The sequence below is a fragment of the Mustela nivalis genome (assembly GCF_964662115.1).
Source record: "Mustela nivalis genome assembly, chromosome: 2".
NCBI lineage: Eukaryota > Metazoa > Chordata > Mammalia > Carnivora > Mustelidae > Mustela > Mustela nivalis.
Window position 1 is genome coordinate 31,971,174 of NC_139021.1, and position 20,951 is coordinate 31,992,124.

General features: G+C 35.2%; 1 long non-coding RNA gene across 2 annotated transcripts in view; it reads left to right on the forward strand.

The window, feature by feature from the left end:
* LOC309859398 overlaps positions 1–20,951 on the forward strand; it is a 94,309-nt gene that overhangs the window by 64,462 nt on the left and 8,896 nt on the right. Inside the window, exon 3 of one of the 2 annotated variants that reach the window (XR_014308663.1) lies at positions 16,037–16,099. The exons of the other annotated variant lie outside the window; for it this stretch is intronic. This is a non-coding gene — a long non-coding RNA (uncharacterized lncRNA). The remainder of the gene's footprint in view (positions 1–16,036; positions 16,100–20,951) is intronic. 2 annotated transcript variants of the gene reach the window in all.

A 20,951-nucleotide genomic window follows, 5' to 3' on the forward strand; every position in this document is an offset into this window, starting at 1 on the left:
TAAAATCTATCCTTAAAAAAAGTATTTATAGACTTAAAATATAAAACTTATGAGAATTAAAGTTTTAACCAGAGTGTATATTCAAAATATCTGTCTACTAATTTACCAGACTTCTATGTTTTTCAATGTTGGTAATATAATATGTATGGTTTCGTATACGTTCTACCAAGTATAAACTAAATACAGCAAATACTCTTGGAAATAAAATAAAGTAACCTAAGTGTCCTTTGATATAGTTCAAGATTAAATCATTGTAGCATATAATTTAAGAATATTAAATTTAACACTCAGGAAAGGGGATAAAAATTGCTCAGAAAGAAATTGAGCTATTTGTCATCCTTTGGGAAAAAGAGATTTGTAGTGCTTTAGTGCTTATGAGAAATATATGAGATAAGTATGTAAGTTTCTATTCAGAAGTCATTTGATAATCTATTTTTAGTTTAGAACCAAGAAAACATTAAAAGGAATTATCTCATATATAACAAATATTAAAATGTAACCTGATTTTTCTCTCACAAGATTTAGTAAACAAATAGTTGAACCCAACAGCATAAAGAAAAGTTTGGTCTCCAGCAAACATATATCTATATAATTGTACTACAACATGGTATCCTTAGCTTATCAAATTTTGCTTCCAAATTTTTATGATTGAAGAAAAGAACAATTGCTCATGTTACAGACTGTGATATCCAAACATGATTTGAGTTATAACTGATATTTATCCTGAGGTCATACAGGGATGAAATGAGTTAATCTTTGCCACAACGCAGTAGTACAAAAAAATCCTCTCTCTATATATATCTTAGCCTATAGTGTAGACTACAAATTGTTTAGTAGGTTTTAAAATCCTTTATGGCAGAGTTTATATAATACAAAGTACAAAGTGATTAGTAAGTAAACTAGAGAATCTCAGCATTCTCCTCAGGCAAATCCTTTTTCCTAAATAACATATATTACCTGCCTCTCCCCGAAAGCTGTGCTAACTTTGATCCTAATGACCAAAACTTCCTGGGTCAGAGTTAGACATTTGACCTAAATAAGGCTAATCAGATTTCTCTATAAGGGATTTTAAAGCAGCCAACACACTGTACATTGATATTCCAGTATGCAAGACTTTGTTTCATTTACTTTTTACTTGGCCTGTGAGGACAATCCCCACATTGCCAATATCTCAAGATACTCATATGTCCCTGTGACAGAAGATGGACCACCAAACATCTAGAGAGTTTTCTACCAGACCTCCCCACATTTGAACATGAAGAAGAGCCATCATGCAATTTCTCTCACATTTAAAACACATAGGTACACAGAAAATAAAAGTCTCCTTTACATTATAGAAGACAACAGAAATGGTCTCAGATTAAATAACTGCTGCAAAGAAAATCAGAATTTATTCATATGTTTTAAAAATTCTGTAACTGAACAAAAGTATCTTTAAAGAAATTAAATCATTCTAAAATTAAGAATAAAAAGGATTAAAATATCTAAAGCAAAAAATTATTTTTGTGCATTTTTATAATATATGACATAAAACACCTATCCTTTTTATGTGAATAGGGCTTATTTCCTTTTATTTCACATAGTTATTAAACTGTAGGAATGATATTTCTGAGTCAGTTTCTAATTTTAAGCACAACATCAAATATATTATAACATTTTGTTTTAATTCCAGGATATTATAAAATTCTCATTCTCAAAAGAAAGCTATAACAAAGAGAATAACACAAATTTGATGCACAAATATGATTTAATTCATATATGGTAGTTCCCAAAATATTTACTTATTTAATCTTGGAAAGTGTACCTCATTTATAATTGTCATTCATCACATTTACTTTAAATCATTCTGATTTTCTTTGTTGTTTTACTGAAGAACTATTAAAGTCTGGGATTTTTTTTTTTGTTTATTTATTGTTTGTTTATTTATTTATTTACTGAGAGAAAGAGAGAGCATGAGCAGTTAGGGAGGCAGAGGGAGAAGGAGAGAGAGAATCTTAAGCAGACTCCATGCCCAGCACCAAAACCAATGAGGGGTTTGATCTCATGACACTGAGATCATAACCTGAGCTGATATCAAGAGTCGGTTGCTTAACTGACTGAGCCACCCAGGTGACTCTAAAGTCTGTTGCTTAACTGACTGAGCCACCCAGGTGACTCTAAAGTCTGTTTTTTTATAAAAAAATTTTCTTTGTCAGCCACATATCCATGTGTAGTATGAATCTCTAATGCAAACACAGCTGGAATAACATCTCCCTCAAAATCTAGAAGCACAAACTCAAATTCTCAAAAACTATAGGTCAATACATTGTATAGGGTTGAAAATGTTGCCTATGTACCAAAGCATAATTCTAACCATCCTTAGTTCATGTTGTGGGTGATATCTCTTCAGATACTTTGAACCATTTACAGAAGACATATAACATCAACACTTAAGTATGTTTAATGTTTTTTTACATATTAAGGATTTTTTTCATTTAACACTAACATTTCATAGAAATACAATGAAAGAAATGTCAGTGTAGAATAAACCTCAAACTGATAGCACAGTGTAATGTAAAATGAATAGAATTTACAGTAGGCAGAACTTTATGCTAAGGCACTCCCATTTGGTTCCTGGAATATTGTGGACTTTACCTAAAAAACAAGAAAATAGCGGTGTCCAGCTTTACATTGTGGGGACAAAATAGTTGCTTAATAAATATTAGCTTGTTCCCTTCCACCCCCCCCCCCCCACTCTTTGTCTTCCTCTTTGGGGACTGCATCAATTAGAACTCTTGGTTTCAAGTGAAAGAAAATACAACCAACTTACTTAGGCTAAAAGGGGATTTATTGGCTCACATAAAAGAACAAGACTGGATTCAGGGCCCAGAAAATATAATTAGGAGTTGGTTTTTCTCCATCTCTTTACTCTGCCTTCTGTCATATTGGCTTCAGCATCAAGCATCACATGGTAGCAAGAGGTTGCCTGGAGCTCCAGCCCCAATGTTCTCTCAGGTTTTAGGCCTAACAGAAAAGAGTGAACATCTCTTTCCTGGGAATTGTCAAGTAAGTATACATTAGTTATGATTGGATCTTTTGTTCAACACTTGACCAGTTACTGTGGCTAAAAGGATGGATATTAGTGGTAGGTCTAAGATAGCTGTGTGTTCCACCTCAGGAATGCTGTGTGTGTGTGTGTGTGTGTGTGTGTGTGTGAGAACTAATTCCCCAAATGGAATTCAGATTATAGTTTCCAGAAAAAAAAGGTGAATAGTTCTGGAGTTCTGAGCAGTAAACCATCATATACCCATTATAGACCCCTTTTACCAATTCAGAGTCATGGATGCTTCAAGTAGAAGTCTTCCCTACCCATTAAAAACGATATCCCTAAAATCTTCTGTCTGGTTGCTTCAGAATCCCTGAGAGATCTCACCCTGTCAGTGAGTTAGTTATTTAAGATCTCTTTTCTTCTTCCACTATAGTTTTCACCCTTTAGACTCAGTTTAAGTTTGCTTTCTTGACACACCCGGATACACGCTCCTCCACCAAATCTTTACTACAGTCCAGAATTTGTGTCTTCTTTCTGAGCTCTCAAAGCATCAGGACATCCTAGCACGCGTCGCACTGCATCACATCAGTTGTCTGGTTAGTTCACGTCTCTCCCCTCTGCTGTGTTTGATTCACTCTGGGTCCTCATTGTCTAGCAGGAAAACTGCCACTGAAGAATCACTTAATAGAGATTTGCCAAAGGAATAAAAGGATGAATCAAATCATCAGAGAATGGGTACCCAGGTACCACACAAGAGACCTCCAAAATGTGACCCTCTTTGTTTAGGTTGTACACAACTAACTTCAGTTTCAGTGTTAAATAAGTAAAGGTACAAATTCCAGTCAGTTTCATACTCCAGGTCATTTCTCTTGGAATATAAATATCTAGAATGGCCTCACGGAGTTACAGTGAGTCTTCCTCTCCTTCTGTGTCTGTCTCTTGGTCTCTCTGTCTCTGTCTTTATGTCTTTCTCTATCACTAACACACAAACATGTATGCATGCATGCACAAACATACCAGCTCTCCTACACGTATGTGAAACTAAATTTCCCGAAGAGCATGGCTAATTCAAAATTTATATAATGCATTTTTTATTTTTGATGGTTTTTTAAAAATATAATCTCAAATGATGAGCTACTCGGAGAAGGCAGTGACCACATTTTTACTACAGAAAAAATCTCTAGATACAGCAATTTTTCTGACAATTTATTTGACTACAAAGTATCTGGCTGGCTTCAGAGAGAGAAAAAAATCATCCAGAGTTTTCAACAGAAGGAACTTCTAAAGGTAGATGAAGCCAACGCATTTCAAGGAAAAAAAAAAAAAAGTAGATTAGCCAACGGTGAAATCTCTGCAGTCCCAGGGAGATTTCTCCTCCCTTGAATTTTGCTGAAGCGAGTTTTTCATCAATTATTCCCATGAAAGTTTAGAAGTGCTGTGGGTATATAATTCCCACTCTTAAAGGCAAAAGTTCTTTTTAAAGTATAATTTTTAAACCTATTTTTAAAAATACACAAGCCATGCCTGAGTGCAATTTCATCGTTAAAAAATTGCAAAACTGTATATAAGTATATAGAATTTTCAAAACACTGTTTAGTCTATCCCTTCACTTCAACACTGCTAATTGCTTCTAATTGTCTGTATCTTTCCAGACATCAAAAAAATTATCACATATTATTCCTCATAAAGTCTCCCAAGTTTCCTTTCTGTGAATTTCCTCTCCTCTTCAATTGATCATTTGGCCAGAGACCACTTCCTAGCACCTGCTTCCACCATGGAATCCAAGCCTTCCTATAAGCTTCTTCTAACAGCCAGGGGCAGCATGTGGCACAAGCTCAGTCAGCTAGATATGAGCTCCTGGGACTCTGAACAGTTAAGTGAGTAAGCCAAGAGATCAGGAATTCTGAGAGTCAGAATCCTCACAGTAATAGCAAAGAGGTAACTGTAGTTGTGGCTGCTATCACAACACACTGGACAGGCTATTACTCCACAAGCATGTTATAACATTTCCTGCTTCCTGGTTTCCTTCTGAGCTTCCTTGTTTCCTGGTATTTTCAATGTCTTCTTCCTATTCCCATTGATTCTGTAAGCTGGTGTCCTTCCAAGAGCATGTAGACCAGGATTCTGTAAGTTCTATTGTGCCTGCTATTAAAAACGTAGACCAGCTTTCTTTGGGTTAGTCTAATACATATTTTTTCCATCTTTCTAACTTATTTTTAAGTGTTTTCTGATGTGTCCTTTATGATTACTACTATTCAGAGTTACTTGCATTGAATTTTTGAAAACCAAATCCTGGAATTTCTTTCAATGGAAATTCTTTCAATCACCTTCTTTAATTCTCTTCTTTTCCAAATACTCAAATAGTTTCCTATTTTTAAAAGTCTGTGCATCAGCATGACAAAGGGTATTTATGAAAAACCTGTAGCTAACACCTTAATGGTGAAAGTGGAAAGTTTTCCCACTAAGATCAAGAATAAAACAAAGATGCCTACTTTCCTCAGTGTTAGTCAACATTATATTGAAAGTTCTAGCTAGAACAGTTAGACAAGACAAAGGAGGAAAGGGTATTCAAATTGTAGAAGGGGGAGAAGGAAAACTATATCTGTAGATAGCATGATCCTATATACTATATAGAAAATCTCAAAGAACTCATGAGAACGGTACAAAAGGTAATAAATGAATTCAGCAAAGTTACAGGATAGAAGATCAAAACACAAAAATCAGTAGTATTTCTATATACCAACAATGAACAATCCAAAAAAGAACTAAGAATGCAATTTCATTACAAGTGGATCTAAATGAATCAAATACTTAATAATAAACTTGGCACAAGAGGTGAAATTTTAAAACTTACGACAAAGCTATAGTAATCAAAACAGTATGGTTTTGTACAAAAATAGACACAGAGATCAATGGAACAGAATTGAAAAGCCAGAAATAAACTCCTAATTATATGGTCAACTAAACTTCAACAAAGGAAGAAAGAATATCTAACAAGAAAAAGGTGATATCTCAAACAAATGGTGTCAGGAAAACTTGTCAGCTACTGGTGAAAGACTGAAACTGAACCACTTTCTTATGACATACACAAAAATAAATTCAAAATGTATTAAACACCTAAATGTGGGACCTTGAGACCTGAAACCATAAAAAATCCTAAGAAATATTGGGCAGAAATGTCTCTGACATCAGCCATAGCAATATTTTTCTAGATATGTCTCTCCTGAAGCAAGGGAATAAAAGCAAAAATAAACTAAGACTATATCGAAATAAAAAGTTTCTGCAACATGGGGGCTTAAGTGGGTAGGAGAAGAATCAATGAAACAAGATGGGATTGGGAGGGAGACAAACCATAAGTGACTCTTAATCTCACAAAACAAACTGAGGGTTGTTGGGGGGAGGGGGTTTGGGAGAAGGGGGTGGGATTATGGACATTGGGGAGGGTATGTGCTTTGGTGAGTGCTGTGAAGTGTGTAAACCTGGTGATTCACAGACCTGTACCCCTGGGGATAAAAATATATGTTTATAAAAAATAAAAAATTAAAAAAAAAAGTTTCTGCACAGCAAAGGAAATGATCAACAAAGGTAAAAGGCAACCTACAAATGGCAGAAGATATTTGCACATGACTTATTGAATAAAGGGTTAGAATCTAAAATAAATAAAGAACTGATACAAGGCGGGCACCTGGGTGGCTCAGTGGGTTAAGCCGCTGCCTTTGGCTCAGGTCATGATCTCAGGGTCCTGGGATCGAGTCCCGCATCGGGCACTCTGCTCAGCAGGGAGCCTGCTTCCTCCTCTCTCTCTCTCTGCCTGCCTCTATGCCTACTTGTGATCTCTCTCTGTCAAAGAAATAAATAAAATCTTAAAAAAAAATGATACAAGGCAATACCCCAAAAGCAAATAACCCAATTAAAAAATAGCAGAAGACATAAGCAGACATTTCTCCAAAGAAGACATCCAAATGGTCAATAGACACATGAAAAGATGATCAACATCACTCATCATCAGGGAAATGTAAATCAAAACTACAATGAGATATCACCTTGCACCTGTGAGAATGACTAAAATCAACAACACAAGGAACAGCAAGTGTTGGCAAGGATATAGAGAAAAAGCAACCCTTGTGCACTATTGGTGGGAATGCAAACTGGTACAGCCATTATGAAAAACAGTATGGAATTTCCTCAAAAAGTTAAAAATAGAATTACCCTACAATCCATTAGTTGCACTACTGGGTATTTACCCACAAAATGCAAAAGCACTAATTCAAAGGGATACATGTAACCTTATGATTGTTTATAGCAGCATTATTTATAATAGCCAGATTATGGAAAGAGCTCAGATACCCATCAAATGATGAATGGAGAAAGAAACAATGGTGTGTGTGTGTGTGTTTGTGTATACATACGCATATGTATATGTATTTATATATATATATACACATATACATATACAATACACATACATATGCATTTATATATATACACATATATATGTATATATATGTGTATACACACACACACAATGGAATATTACTCAGCCATCAAAAAGAATCAAATCTTGCCATTTGCCACAACATGAATGGAACTAGATTGTATTAAGTGAAATTATGCTAAGTGAAATAAGGCAATCAGAAAAAGGAAAATATCATACGATTTCACTCATGTGTGGAATTTAAGAAATAAAACAGATGAACATAGGGGAATGAGAAGAAAAATAAGATAAAAATAGAGAGGGAGCCAAATCACAAGAGACTCTTAACTATAGGGAACAAACAGGGTTACTGGAGGGGTGGGTGGTGGGAGAATGGGTTAAATGGGTGATAGGTATTAAGGAAAGCACTGGCTGTGATGAGCACTGGGTGTTGTGTGTAAGTAATAAATCACTAAATTCTACACCTGAAACAAGTATTCACTATATGTCAATTAATCGAACTTAAAATTTAAAAACTAAACAAATAAAAAAAAAAGAAGAAATAGAATTGAGAGTCTCAAAATCAATTTATATATTTATGGTTAATTAATTTTTTATAAGAGCTCCAAGCTCATTCAATGGGAAAAGGATAGTCTCCAACAGACTGTGTGGGGATGATAATTTGAATATAAGATCTAAAAACCTAAAGCCTTCTGGAAGAAAACATAAGGGAAATATTCATGACTTTGGATATGGCAGTGGATTCTTAGATAAAATTGCTGATATGAGCTTTGTTATTGGTGTATTTTTTTTTTCTTGGTAGGTAACCTTTTTTATGACTTTGAGGTCTATAATTGATCACTGATACAGTTTTGTTTTGTGTTTTTTTTTTTTTTTGAAGAATGATCTCTCATCAAAACTGTTAGCTCAATGAGGAGGTGAAAAAGGTGCTAAAGCTGAGAATCATTTTAACAAATGATTAATGTTCATCTTAAGTATTTTGCTTAAACTGAAAAATATAAATTTGTGTTGTTTGATAAGTTTTTGATGTGGCACAGGCCTTTCTTTTGACATGGGTCTGCTGGTCAGATTTTCATGTTATCTTTCATGAACCACACATAATGGATTATCTATCATTTCCAATTTCGATGTCTTTAGAGTGGAGGTAAGAACTTAAAGACATTATTGGAAGTGTTTGTGTTTACCAGGTTCCAGATATTTATGACTTTTAACCTCAGTTTTACAGTTCTTGTGTCAAAACCTAATTTCACATCTAATTTTTTAAGTGGCTTGTCTTTATGAAGTTTCCCTAAAGCGTTCAGTTAAGTTTTTCTTGACACAATTCTTTCTTTTACACTAATATTTTATTGGTTTGGACAATTAACATAATATATATATATATATATATATATATATATATATATATATAACTCCCTTTTATAGTTATGGACAAAACACAACTCTCTCTTTAAGAACAGAATTTAATTGGTGGGAGTATTAGCACACTGATATACCAGATGGTAACTTCCCAGTTAAATTTTTACTACACTATAAAAATCATTTAAAAACAATAGAGGCATAGTAATTTCCTGAGTCAGTCAAGAGAACCGATCCAGTTAAGAGGACTTCTCCTTTGTTTCTCTTATTCAGAATTCACTGTGCTGCTTGAAATCGTCTGAGCAACCATGTCTTTTCCAATTTTTGACCTTTTCCATTGTATGTCACCCAGAGATATTTTTTCTCCCTATTCTCTCAATCAAGGAGTCCTAGATGGATGTTGTGTATTTCTCTTTCTCCCCATTTCCTTATTCTCACTTCACCTATCCAGCTATCATTTAATCAGCTGAGTTTCTATTTCAATGGTATATATTTTTTTACTCCCAATGGTATGTGTATATATATACAATAGTATATGTATATATATACAAAAGTATATATTTTTCTACTTCATTCTTTTTCATGTTTTGTTACAGTCCTTATTTTTTTTAACTGAGATTTCTATTCCTTCTTTTATCTCTTTAATTATTTAAAATAAGTTAAAAATAATAATAATCTTTTTGAAATTGATTTTTCTCCTGTTCTTGAGTTGCTAATGTAAATTTTTTTTTTTTTAGCTCTGCTTACTCCCTTCATTGCAGTTGTTTCCTCAAGTGACTAAGGTAAAGGTTTCGGAAACCAAGACTGCCAGTGGTCTTAACACGGGGCAATAGAATTCTGGACGGTTGTTTCAGCAGTGGAAAATTTGTCCTTCAACTTTACTTTCAATTCCCCCAAAAGGAAAGAGATATTTTTGCTTATATGGCTATCATTTTCATTTTCTAAAAAGGCCAATATATCAATTACGTAAAACTTAAATCTGAACAATATATATTTTTAGGTTTTCAAATCTTGTCTCCATTACTTAAAATATGATGACTGTAGATTTTACTGCCAAGTCCTTACAGTAGACTTTTTAAAATATGTATGTATGTATATATGTATGTGTGTATGTCCACAACGGAGAGACAGAAATCTCCTTGGATACGTTAGAAGGACAAGGAATAGAGTGTTCTTGATCCCTTTTTCATGGAGCTCCTTTTTTCCCTAGAAACTTCTTATCAGATGCTCAGTTCCAGCTCTTTGTCTCACTAGGCCACAGGTGTGTCTGTGCATCAGAAAACATGAAAACATCCGTGTTCTTAGGTCAAAATCAACGTTGTTATTATTATTATTATTATTGCCAATTTTCATGTTGGATTTTTGTTCTCTAGTTCTGGAAACTGATGATTTTTTTATTCCATGCGTGTGTGTCTCTTTATTTTTTAACTTGATTAGCATGTATGTGTTATTTTGTATCAGCATGGCTTTTTGGGGGGAGGATGGAAGGGTGAAAGGGGACTGCTACATCTGTTCACCATTTGGCTAAAAATCATTCTAGGATAGATTTCTAAAAGTAAAATTTCTGGGTCAAAAAACATGTGCATTTGAATTTTTGAACTGCTGCTAAATTTCCTTCCCTCAAAAAGATGTGCTAGTATACCCTCCCGCCTACTGTGCCTAAAAATGTTCATTGCCCCACACTTCTGATTGCACCATAAATGAAAATTTTGGAACAAAATTCTCCCATGCTATACTATTTAATCTTATTTTTCCTTACTACTACTGATTTTAAGAATCTCTTCATTTTTTATTTACATTTATGTTTATTTTGTGATTGCCTATTCATATTCTGAAAGGCTAATCCTTTTTAACTCTTCTATTTCCTTTATCTCAGTGGATGAACCATAAATAATAAGTACTGATGATCATGATATTACCTCATTCTATTAGCAAGAGGTAAAGCAGCATTATTTCCATTTTATAAGGATGACTTTATACCCCAGAAATAGAAGTTAAAGGATTTGACAATTGTGTTCAAGGTCACACAGCAATATAAGTGAGAACTCAAAGCCAGGACTGTGTTGCTGGTGTTGATTTTCTAAAAACCTTACCCTGCATAATGAAGCTAGCGCTGAAGCTCATCCTAAACTATGTTTAAAGAAATACAAAAACATACAACCTTAAAAAATAAATGGAAATTCTGAGTTAGGACTAAATGGCATTTCATAATAGAATTTCAAGATCCTTTCAAGATCTTAGGAGATGGAACCTATGGATGTGGAGACTTCTTTCTAGAAGTAAGAGAAGATGGTAAACTAAGGAAGTTTGATGATCACTGTTGAGTGCTATTTAATGAAAGCTTTAGATTAATTGGCTATTACAAAAGATGCCTCAAAATGAAAAAGCTACTGCTTGTTCACGTTTCCCAGCAATAATGATTACTGGACCCTCCTTATGGACTCCGAGGCTCTGAAGTCTGTGTCGGTAAGAAAACTTTGTCAGTATGAGGTACTAAGCTACTAAGCTACCTAAATAAGCAAAACAAAAGAATAGTATGTACCGACAACTGAAAAAAAAAAAAAAAGACTCTTTGCTTACCATCTCCTTCTCCAAAATATAATTCATTAATTTTTTCAATAAATATTTATTAAAGTCAGAAGTTTAAGTGGATATATAAAAAGAACATACCAGGTGGCAGGTTACAGTAGTTTAAAAGGACAGATGAAAGGGAGTCCTTTGGTGCTTGGAACAGCATCCATTGTCATAATTAGCAAAATGTTAGCTTGAGAGCTCAAAATTTAAATAGAATATGATCTTTCCTATGATGACCCCTGCCCTCATCTTTTGAAGATACTCTTGGAGTCTGACCACTGCCAGGCATTAGTTAGACCAGTTGTTTCAACCTTTTCAACTGAATAATCTTTTCACTACAAGGCATCTACAATATGCCTTTCATGTGTAGAAAAAAAATTCATGCTCAACCTGTAAAAACCTAGCAGATGGTACAGTAATTTGTATATACATACATGCATGCAGGATATATTCTGGAGAATGAATCAGATTCATGTTAATACCTATTTAAACATTTGATTATATTTAATTTTAATTCATTTATTCATAGTTTTAACCTCTGTAAGAACATCCATTATTTAAATTATTAGGCGGGTAAACTGCGTCAACAAAACTGCAGCATTTAATGTTGAAGATAACTGACATGCATGAAGTCATTGTATTAAAATATTGGTTTCCCTATTGTTTTGCACAGATGGTGCTAGTAATTAATATTATGCTATTTTTTCATCAGGGGGATTCCCTGTTGACAAAATTCACAGAGTATACAATAAATGGCTACATTATACCATCTAAACAGATGATATATGGTTTATAGATTTATTAATAGTAATATATTATTTCAGATGCAAATTATATAATGTCCCTAATGGTCAATGCATTATCGAATTTAATAAATTTAATAAATCGGGCGAAGTGATTTATTTAAAAAAATCTTAACTGTATATTCAATCATAGATGTATAACAAATGTGTTCCATGCCAATCTGGTCTGAAAACAATAGCAATTTTAAGATAGAGAGGTACTTACATGATTAAAAGTAACAAGGAACAGCATAAGCTAGCACTTTAAATAGGCCTTTCTGAAACCGTTATCTTTCCGGAGTGGCCAACAGACACATTCTTTGCCATAGCAGAAATGCTAGGGAACCTGGGCAGCTTAGTTCTATATGAGCACCTAACTTTAAAAACAAGTTTAAAAGCCTTTCTCTTTATAAGCAAGACTCCATTTAGCAAAAATTCTTAATAAGCTGATTTATCACATGAAGAGGAAAAAACGTTCTATCATTTCCATCTGGCTAAGTCATTCAGCGGGACCCCCAAATTGAGCCCTCTGAAACATTTCTGAATTTTACTAGCACCTCCTACAGAGGGCATCAAAAGTGGAATATCGATGTTAATAAATCTCTCCTTATGTCTCCTTTAGAGGGATGAAAATATAACAAGCTTATTTCATTTCTTGAGGATTTAAAAATGATTATTCCTTATTTCTGAAATGACATGAAAATGCTGTTTAAATTTACACTCAACTCTCAGGACAGTAAATTACAGGCCAAAGAAGTATCCATTACAAAACAAGATTTTTAAACTGAGGAAACACAAAGGTAAATAAAAGTCACCCTTTATTTCAGGGCTTTGCCCCTAAAATTAGGATGGGGTTAGAGCTCCTATGAGACCTTTCCCATCTTTCAGAGTTGCCTCTCTCTGGCTCCTCCCTGCCAACTATTCTGGTTCTTAATTTAGAAACATCTTAATTTTGCAGACTAAAATGCATGGACAGCCTCAAAATCATCTTTTTCGAAGGGGAGTTTGAAGAACACTTTCACATTACTGAGCATCACCTTTCTGGTTCGTTACTATTCGCTTTTGTGTTATGAGGAAGCCGATCCGCGTAGACTAACACGGGGCAAATAACACATGGGTATCTCTTCCGGTCTGAGGAGCAGCCCTGGCAAATTACTACGGACTGGAAAGGGCTGGGTCCAGAAGAACAGCGTAGGGCTCAGCCTCCTCCGAAGACACAGAGTTGGAAATGCAAAAGGAATTGAACAAGATGGAATATCAATCCTTTTAAAAAAAAAAAAAAAATCAAGTACTTAACAAGTATTTACATCCTTCCTCTTGAGTTCTGTAAACTAGTGGGGGATTCTAGAACGTGTTGGCAAAAATGCGCCTCCATCATTACCTGTGGCAAAAAGTGACTTATCCATACATTGATCAGAGCCTGGCCAGGCTTGCAACCCTGAAGGGCTCTATTTTTCTCCTTAAAATATTCATTCTAAACTTATCATGAAAAGAATCTAAAATTCAATTTCATTTTTAAGCTAAAGGTATGTTATGTCATATAACACAAGTTTTTAAAAAGAAAGCATTGTGAAACTTATGATTACAAAACCCATGTCCTGGTTCTTATTCTCTTTCATTATTAATAAACCAGGCCCTTGGCATTATTTGTCTTGACAAAAAAAAGCAAATGCAATTGATCCCTTAAAATCCCCAGATTTGAGAGTCAGCTAACAACATAAGAAATTTCAAACGAAGACATTAAAATTCAAATTGTTCGCAAACTCTAGAATACTTTGTGGAGATATGAGTTATTTCAAAATTAATAATAACACCTCATGCAATGTTTTCTTAACAGTAAAAAAATTTTTAAAAGATAATTTGATTAAATAATTAAAACATCTTCTTAACTTTTCTCATTTTATATATATAGGTACATATATGTAGAACACCAGTCTCAATAACAAATGAGTTGCCCCTTATGAAAAAAATCTGGCATTTGACAATCACATTTGGTAGTGGAGGACAAAAGTCTATATTTCCATATTTTAGTCGATATAATTTTTGGAAATAGAGCAGCATGCAATTCTGCAACCAATGTAAACTGTGAAGGGTTTTTCTAAATTAAGTTGATTCACAAAGATATTTCCAAAAATAGTTTACAGTAATTCAAGGATATTTGGAAAAATGGCTACAGAGATATATTATTATGAATAATCTATAACTGTTTGTCATTTTTATGACAGAATAATGTATGAAAGAATAAGGTAAGAATAGGACTGAAATGTAGGTGAAACTAGAACTATGACAAATCAGGATAGGGTTTCTAATAATCCAGTAATAGAGCTCATAAGAAATATTTCAAGGAAATCTCTATTGTCCATTCTTCATATGTACACCTTTACACATTCATTATAGTTCTTCAAATATACTGATAACACCTACTGCCCTTGGCTTAATCATTTGCATTGATAGGAAAAATATTTTGTTAACCATTTATTTATTTTTTTAAATACTTTTTTTTAAATTTTTAATTTTTTATAAACATATATTTTTATCCCCAGGGGTATGTTAACCATTTATTAAACAGGACTTATATGTAAATACTCTCACTACTGACATTTATTTTTGCCCCTAAGATTTCTTGTTATCGATTTATTCTCACTTAGAATGTGAACATAGGAGTTATTTTAAAATTATTTTGGAAACTTTAAGGGGCTTTGGAGACCCTTGTAATTTCCAAAAGAATACCTTGTAATTTCCAAAAGAAAAAAAAGGTAGTTTTTAAAAAGATTTATTTATTTGAGAGAGAGAGAGAGAGAGAGCATGAGCACAAGCAAGGGGAGGGGCAGAGGGAGAGGGAGAGAGAAAATCTCAAGCAGGCTCCAGCCCCACATGAGCCAGACATGGGGACCAATCTCACAACCCTGAGATCATGACCTGAGCAGAAACCAAGAGTCAGTTGCTTAACAGACAGAGCCACCCCAGGGGCCCTGAAAAAAAAGGGTGTTTTGCCCAACTTTCACACAAATAAACTGCAGCTAGGAGCCCTTTGAAACTGAAACACCTAAGTGCTTCTTGTTAAGCTGTGTATTTCTTAAGGGCCTATATAACATGGCTTCATGGCTTTAGTCTCATATGTGTTTATGAGAACACAAGTGAATTAAGTAATAAAGCAGCAAGGGAAAAAAAATTGAAGGAGGACAGAGAGAAAAAATGAAAGGAGCAAAAGAAGAGGGTAGGGAAGATAGGAAAGAGGGAGGCAGGAAGGATGGAAGAATGGAGTGAGAAAATATGCTTATAAAATATAATACCAAAGGGCATCTGATAAATTATAAAAATGAGGTCAGGATGAGGAAAATGAACCATTTTCTACCTCATTCCAATTCAGATGTGGCTAAATCTTCATTTTTATCTGGATTGCATACCTATACTTATTTGTATGTGTATGTATGTATACACGTATTTTTAATGAAAGAGTATATGTGGGGCCCAGAAGATTTGGGGCAGGGATAAGAAAGAATAAGGTATATTTGATATTTAAGTAATTAAAAATTAATGATCTGATAAATTTTTATAAACTATATATAGAGTTATAGCCAATTCTAAAAATAGAGTACAAAGAATGTATTTTAAATTATATAACTATGAGGGTTTAACATATTGACATAAGGAAATGACTCATTTTAAATACTATTGGGAACCTTGTCCAGCTATTCTCTTATTGACCCTCTAGGTTCTTGTTTATGTCAACTGTCCTATTTGTTTTCTCTGAATTTTTAATTTGCATAACCTGTAAAACAGAATCAATATTGTGGCAAAAGTCAAGACCAAAACTTATGAATGTTAGAAACCTAAATTCAAATGTTTTTCATACTCAAGAGCACAGCTCTGGAACCAGACTGCCTGGTTGCCTCCTGGTTGACTCCTCTACCCACCACCAACGTAAGATACGCGAGTACTCTGGCCTCAGGTTTCTTCATCTTTAGAAGGAGAATGATAATAGTACCTATCCTCCAGAACTGTTGTGAAGATCAACGAAATCAGACAAGTTCCTAGACTTTTACCTGGCATGTGATCTTCTCTCAATAGATGGAAAAATTTCTATTATAGGTTTTCCCTTCTATCCAAAAACAGAATATTCCTAAGAATCCTTTTTAAGCCAAAATGGTAGAAAGCAAAGAAGCAATTAGCATAAATTCACATGGAAAAAGTTTTAGGGTTCCCAGAGCCCAAAAACAAGCTCTCTTATGGTTTTGTGATACCTTGGGACACAACTTGCTAACAAATGCACACAATAAACCAAGACAAAGCACAGATGCTCACAGACACAGTCCAAACTACGGCAGCTTGATGCTGAGATGCTGAGTGTATTTCCTGAGGACAGAGCTTGGCGGGGCCACTCTTGCCGCTTAGGGAGCATACTTGTGACAAATCAAACCCTGAGCACTATTTCCATTTTTTTGTCTTTGGGTTTCTTTCAGTTAGTGAAAACTAACTACTAATGCAGTACTAATGTAGCTCTGTCCTAAAAGCAAAGTGACATAATGGGATTGTTTGAGAAGTGGGGGCATACCTGCACTACAATATAATTTTACTACAATGGTTCCGTAAGTGAAGTAGTTTAAAACGACCAAAATTACGTTGATTTACATGAATTCAAATTGAAATTATGAGACCTGCTTACCTGCCTTGAATAAACAGGATTAACTGTCTTCAAGAAAGTTGATCATATTCTTTTTTCTTAGTCTGATAAGAACACCTGGCAGTTATATTTATGTTGTATGCAACACAATGTATTTTAAAGGTGAGCAAAACAGATGATCGCTTTGTCTTACACCTATTGAACCCAAACTACTTTTTCATTAAAGACATTGCCTTGAGGCTCACAACAACTTGCCTTCTGTTTGCACTCTTCTTTGTCTAAGTTATAAAAGAAAGGCATAAAATTATACGTTTTCCTTCAACACATATATTCATTATAATGTAGTTGACTTGTGTTTCAAAAGGTTCTTGTAGGAAATAACAGATTTTAATGATCAGTGTGTCTACACTGAAAAATAACAGGTACAGCTAGAGTAAATGTCTTTACCTAAACAAAGGGTAATATAACACTACTTCTATTTCTTTGGACCTTTAAAATTTTATACGAAGACATTTACCTTGGTCTTATGTTTACAAGTATCCTATGTCTCTGTTAACCACTAACATGGTTAGAGGCAGTGTAGTACTGTTGCAGCCAACCCTACTGGTGCTCCTACTCCATCTTTTTTATTGGTTCAGATGCCATTCCTCCAACTTCTCTGGGTGTCACCACTGTGGGCTTGCTGCCTACCTCTCAGGAGGTCTACCCTGGGGAAACTGGAGCTCCTTCACACTGAGGGGGCTGGGAAATCCCTCATCTCCCACCAACCTACACCCAAGAACTAAACAGTGGGAGACACAAAAGCCCAGATTCTTGCACCAAGAAGGGGCAAACTCTATGATGCAACTTATGCTCTCATGCTCCCTTTGGAATCAGGCTTAGGTGAGACTTCTCCCGGAGACACTTCCTTGTTTATTTTAATCTTCTGCCTATGATGCTTCCTTCACTTCAGGACAGATTTCTCCCAGGATCAAAACTTAATAAACCACTTGCATGTGAATGTCATTCTCAGACTCTGCTTCTAGGAAACCCCCATAAAACAGGGGCAGAGAGGTGAAGTGATACATTGAGAGTTAGAAATCCAGAACTACCCCTTAAAAGTGAAACTTCAGAAAAATTATCTATCATACTAATCCCCAGTGTTCTCATATACAAAATAGTCATAATGACCCTTTATCTCCATCACAGCATTGTTGTGATTCACAAATGGGCATAAAGATACTTAAAGAGGTATGTGCAAATGTAAGCAATTTTAGTTAGCACTCCTCATTTTCAAGAAAAAAAATTCTTTAAGATATAAAATACATATTGAGGAAAGCAGGTGTCCCCACATTGCATAACAACCACTTTAAATTACTATTTCTATGTTTTCATACAATGTTAAATGTGATTTTTTTCTATTCTGATGGAATTGTGGTTTAAGCCCCAAAGCTGAATAGAAGAGATTTTAACTCACACATATTTTTTAAACAGTCATTAAGCTACTGAACTGAAGCTAAAACCTTTCTCCACAGCTCATAGAAGACGCAGAAGAATCAACCCACTAGCTATCATAATTCCCCTCCCCATACCCACCCTCCACTGCCCAGGCATACAGTTTCAGGATGCAGAGCCAGGGGAGTGCAGAAGTGAGCTAAGAAATCTTCCCCCAAATCCCCTTTGGCAATGGTCCACTACCTCCCCATGAAGGCCATCTGAGGTAGAGAATTCTAGAAGTTTATACATGCTTTGGTCCTTATCTGGATGCTTGCACTTCTAGGTGCTCACTCCACTAAAGGGGTGCTAGGCATGGGGAGATAATTCCTGAGAGAGTTTTATGTATCCTATATCTGGATAGTTCCAAAAGTGGAAGGTTTGCTGATGCCGTTTGCAGCAAAGGGCAGTGGGGCTGCAGTGCAGTATAGAAAGGCAGAAGGAGGTCTTTGCTCCAGGGAGACAGTCGTAGAGTGAAAGTACAATAGGAGCTACTGATTCCCTACGATATGCATGGGCCAGATGGAACTGCTGGCAGGGGCCATCAGGAGAAATGTCTGCCCTTGGCCAAGGAGATTTCAGTGAAAAAAGGAGCTGGATGGAAGCTAAACATGACCTCAAAAAATATATCCCATCAGCCCTAAGCAGAATCTGAATGTGCGAGCCAGAGCAAGGAAAAGAAAACTTCCACATGAGTGATTTAGGGTCAGAGAACACCACATCACTCCCTGTCCTTCCTTGCAGCCCTCAACTATGTAGGAGCTGGACCCAGAAGAGAAATGAAAGGCTGATTGGTGAAAGGAATAAAGCAGAACCCCCCACCTTGTGAATCCTATCCAATAATGGCCAGTGTGATCAGCAGGAGGGGAGAAGAACACTCTGAAATGGATAAAGAATTTATAAAATGCACAGGACTAAGTTTTAATAGCCATGAACAGCCAGAAATTTATGAAATTTGCACAGATTTTCATTAAAGACCTAGGACAGGGCAATTCCACAGAGTGCAGCTGAAAACAATGATTAAAAAGAATCAAATCTTTCATAACTGAAAGGTACAGCATAGGGAATATGGCCAATGGTATTGTAATAGCATTACATAGTGACAGAGGGTAGCCACCCTTGTGATGACCACAGCATGATGTATAGACTTGAATCACTATGTTGTACACCTGAAATGAATGTAACATTGGGTGTCAACTATATTCCAAGAAACATTTTTAAATCAAATCATTTTATACTCTACAGAGTCCAAAGTCTTCAATAAATTAGCTACACATCAGTAGATAATTTGGTTTACAAATTATCCAAATTTAGTAAGACTGCAAAATATTATCACCAAGGTATGATCAGATATATGGTAAGGGATCATAATGGAATAAGGGAGTCCATCTAAGGGTTAAGAGTATAGGTTAAGAGCAAATTGAGTTGTAATCCCAGTTCTTGACTCACTAGCTAAGTGGCCCTAGGCAAGTTTCTTATACATACTAAGCCTTGGTTTGCTGATCTGAAATCTTACATGAAAGGGATGGATTGACCAATGAGAATTCACCAAGGTCTGCTACTCAAAGGATGCACTCTGGTTTCATCCTCTTTGTTGCTGTTAGGTTATCCCCCAATCCCCATAATAAACGACGTCTGTTCAAAAAACCAAGATTTCCCTTCAGTTGATGGCTTGCAGATTGTGCTGACTCAGGGTTTAAAAAGAAAGACCTCCTCGTATTCTTCAGAACAGAGGCTCTAGTCATCACTGCCTAAGGCTGGATCCAGCACAAGGCCCAGCTTCCAAAAGCACGCAGAGTTGCACAAAAGCAGGCCTGCTACTTTTGACTGGACAGACAGGGTAGTGAATGCGGAGAGATGATAGCCATACCCTGCCTGTACTTCTCAAAGCCTTTACCCCTGCAAGGCTGTGTCTGTCGAGTGTGGGTAGCCTTAAAGTGCTGAATGGGCTAGGAGCAACCCTAATTATTGTCCTAAATTACGTGTAGAATTACAGACTGCTGAAGATGAAGCTGTGTGCAGCAACCCTCCTTGACTTTTACTCTAACCGTCCAAGGAAGAATCGGAAGTAGATAAGTAAGCAGGAAGTAAACAGGATAAGGAAGCAGCATAATTGGCGGTAGAAAAATCTGAAGCAGAGGCCATAAAGAAACAGCTGTATATGGTTCTAGAAAACCCGTCATTCTGTGCCATCAAATGAACCAAATCCTTAAAAATCTTATTTGTCACAATATCTAAAAAGTCTGCTGTGTCTGCTAATATTAGGTTATTCTATTCTTTTAGATTATGGCATTTGCCATATAGAGACAGTCACTACTTTTGAGTTAAGATAATTGCTCCTCTGTAGTTCTTAGTATGGAGTGAACAGAGAAAGCTGATTTTATTTATTTATTTTTTATTGTAATGCTTTATGGTTAACTCAAATATGGACAAGATGAGGTAGAGAAATGCAGGTAAGTATTGTTTTCCAAGGGTATATTTATAGAAAAGATGATTTTTAAAAGCAAAAATAGAAATACTTATATATATGAGGAAACTAAGAAAAATTATGTGGATCATTACTTAGAAGAACTTCAATTTGAAGAGTGATTTAAACAAAAATATGAATTCCTATGCCATATATAACAGTTATAATAGAGAAAAAATAATTGGGAAGAAATTTCAGGGTAAGTCACTTGG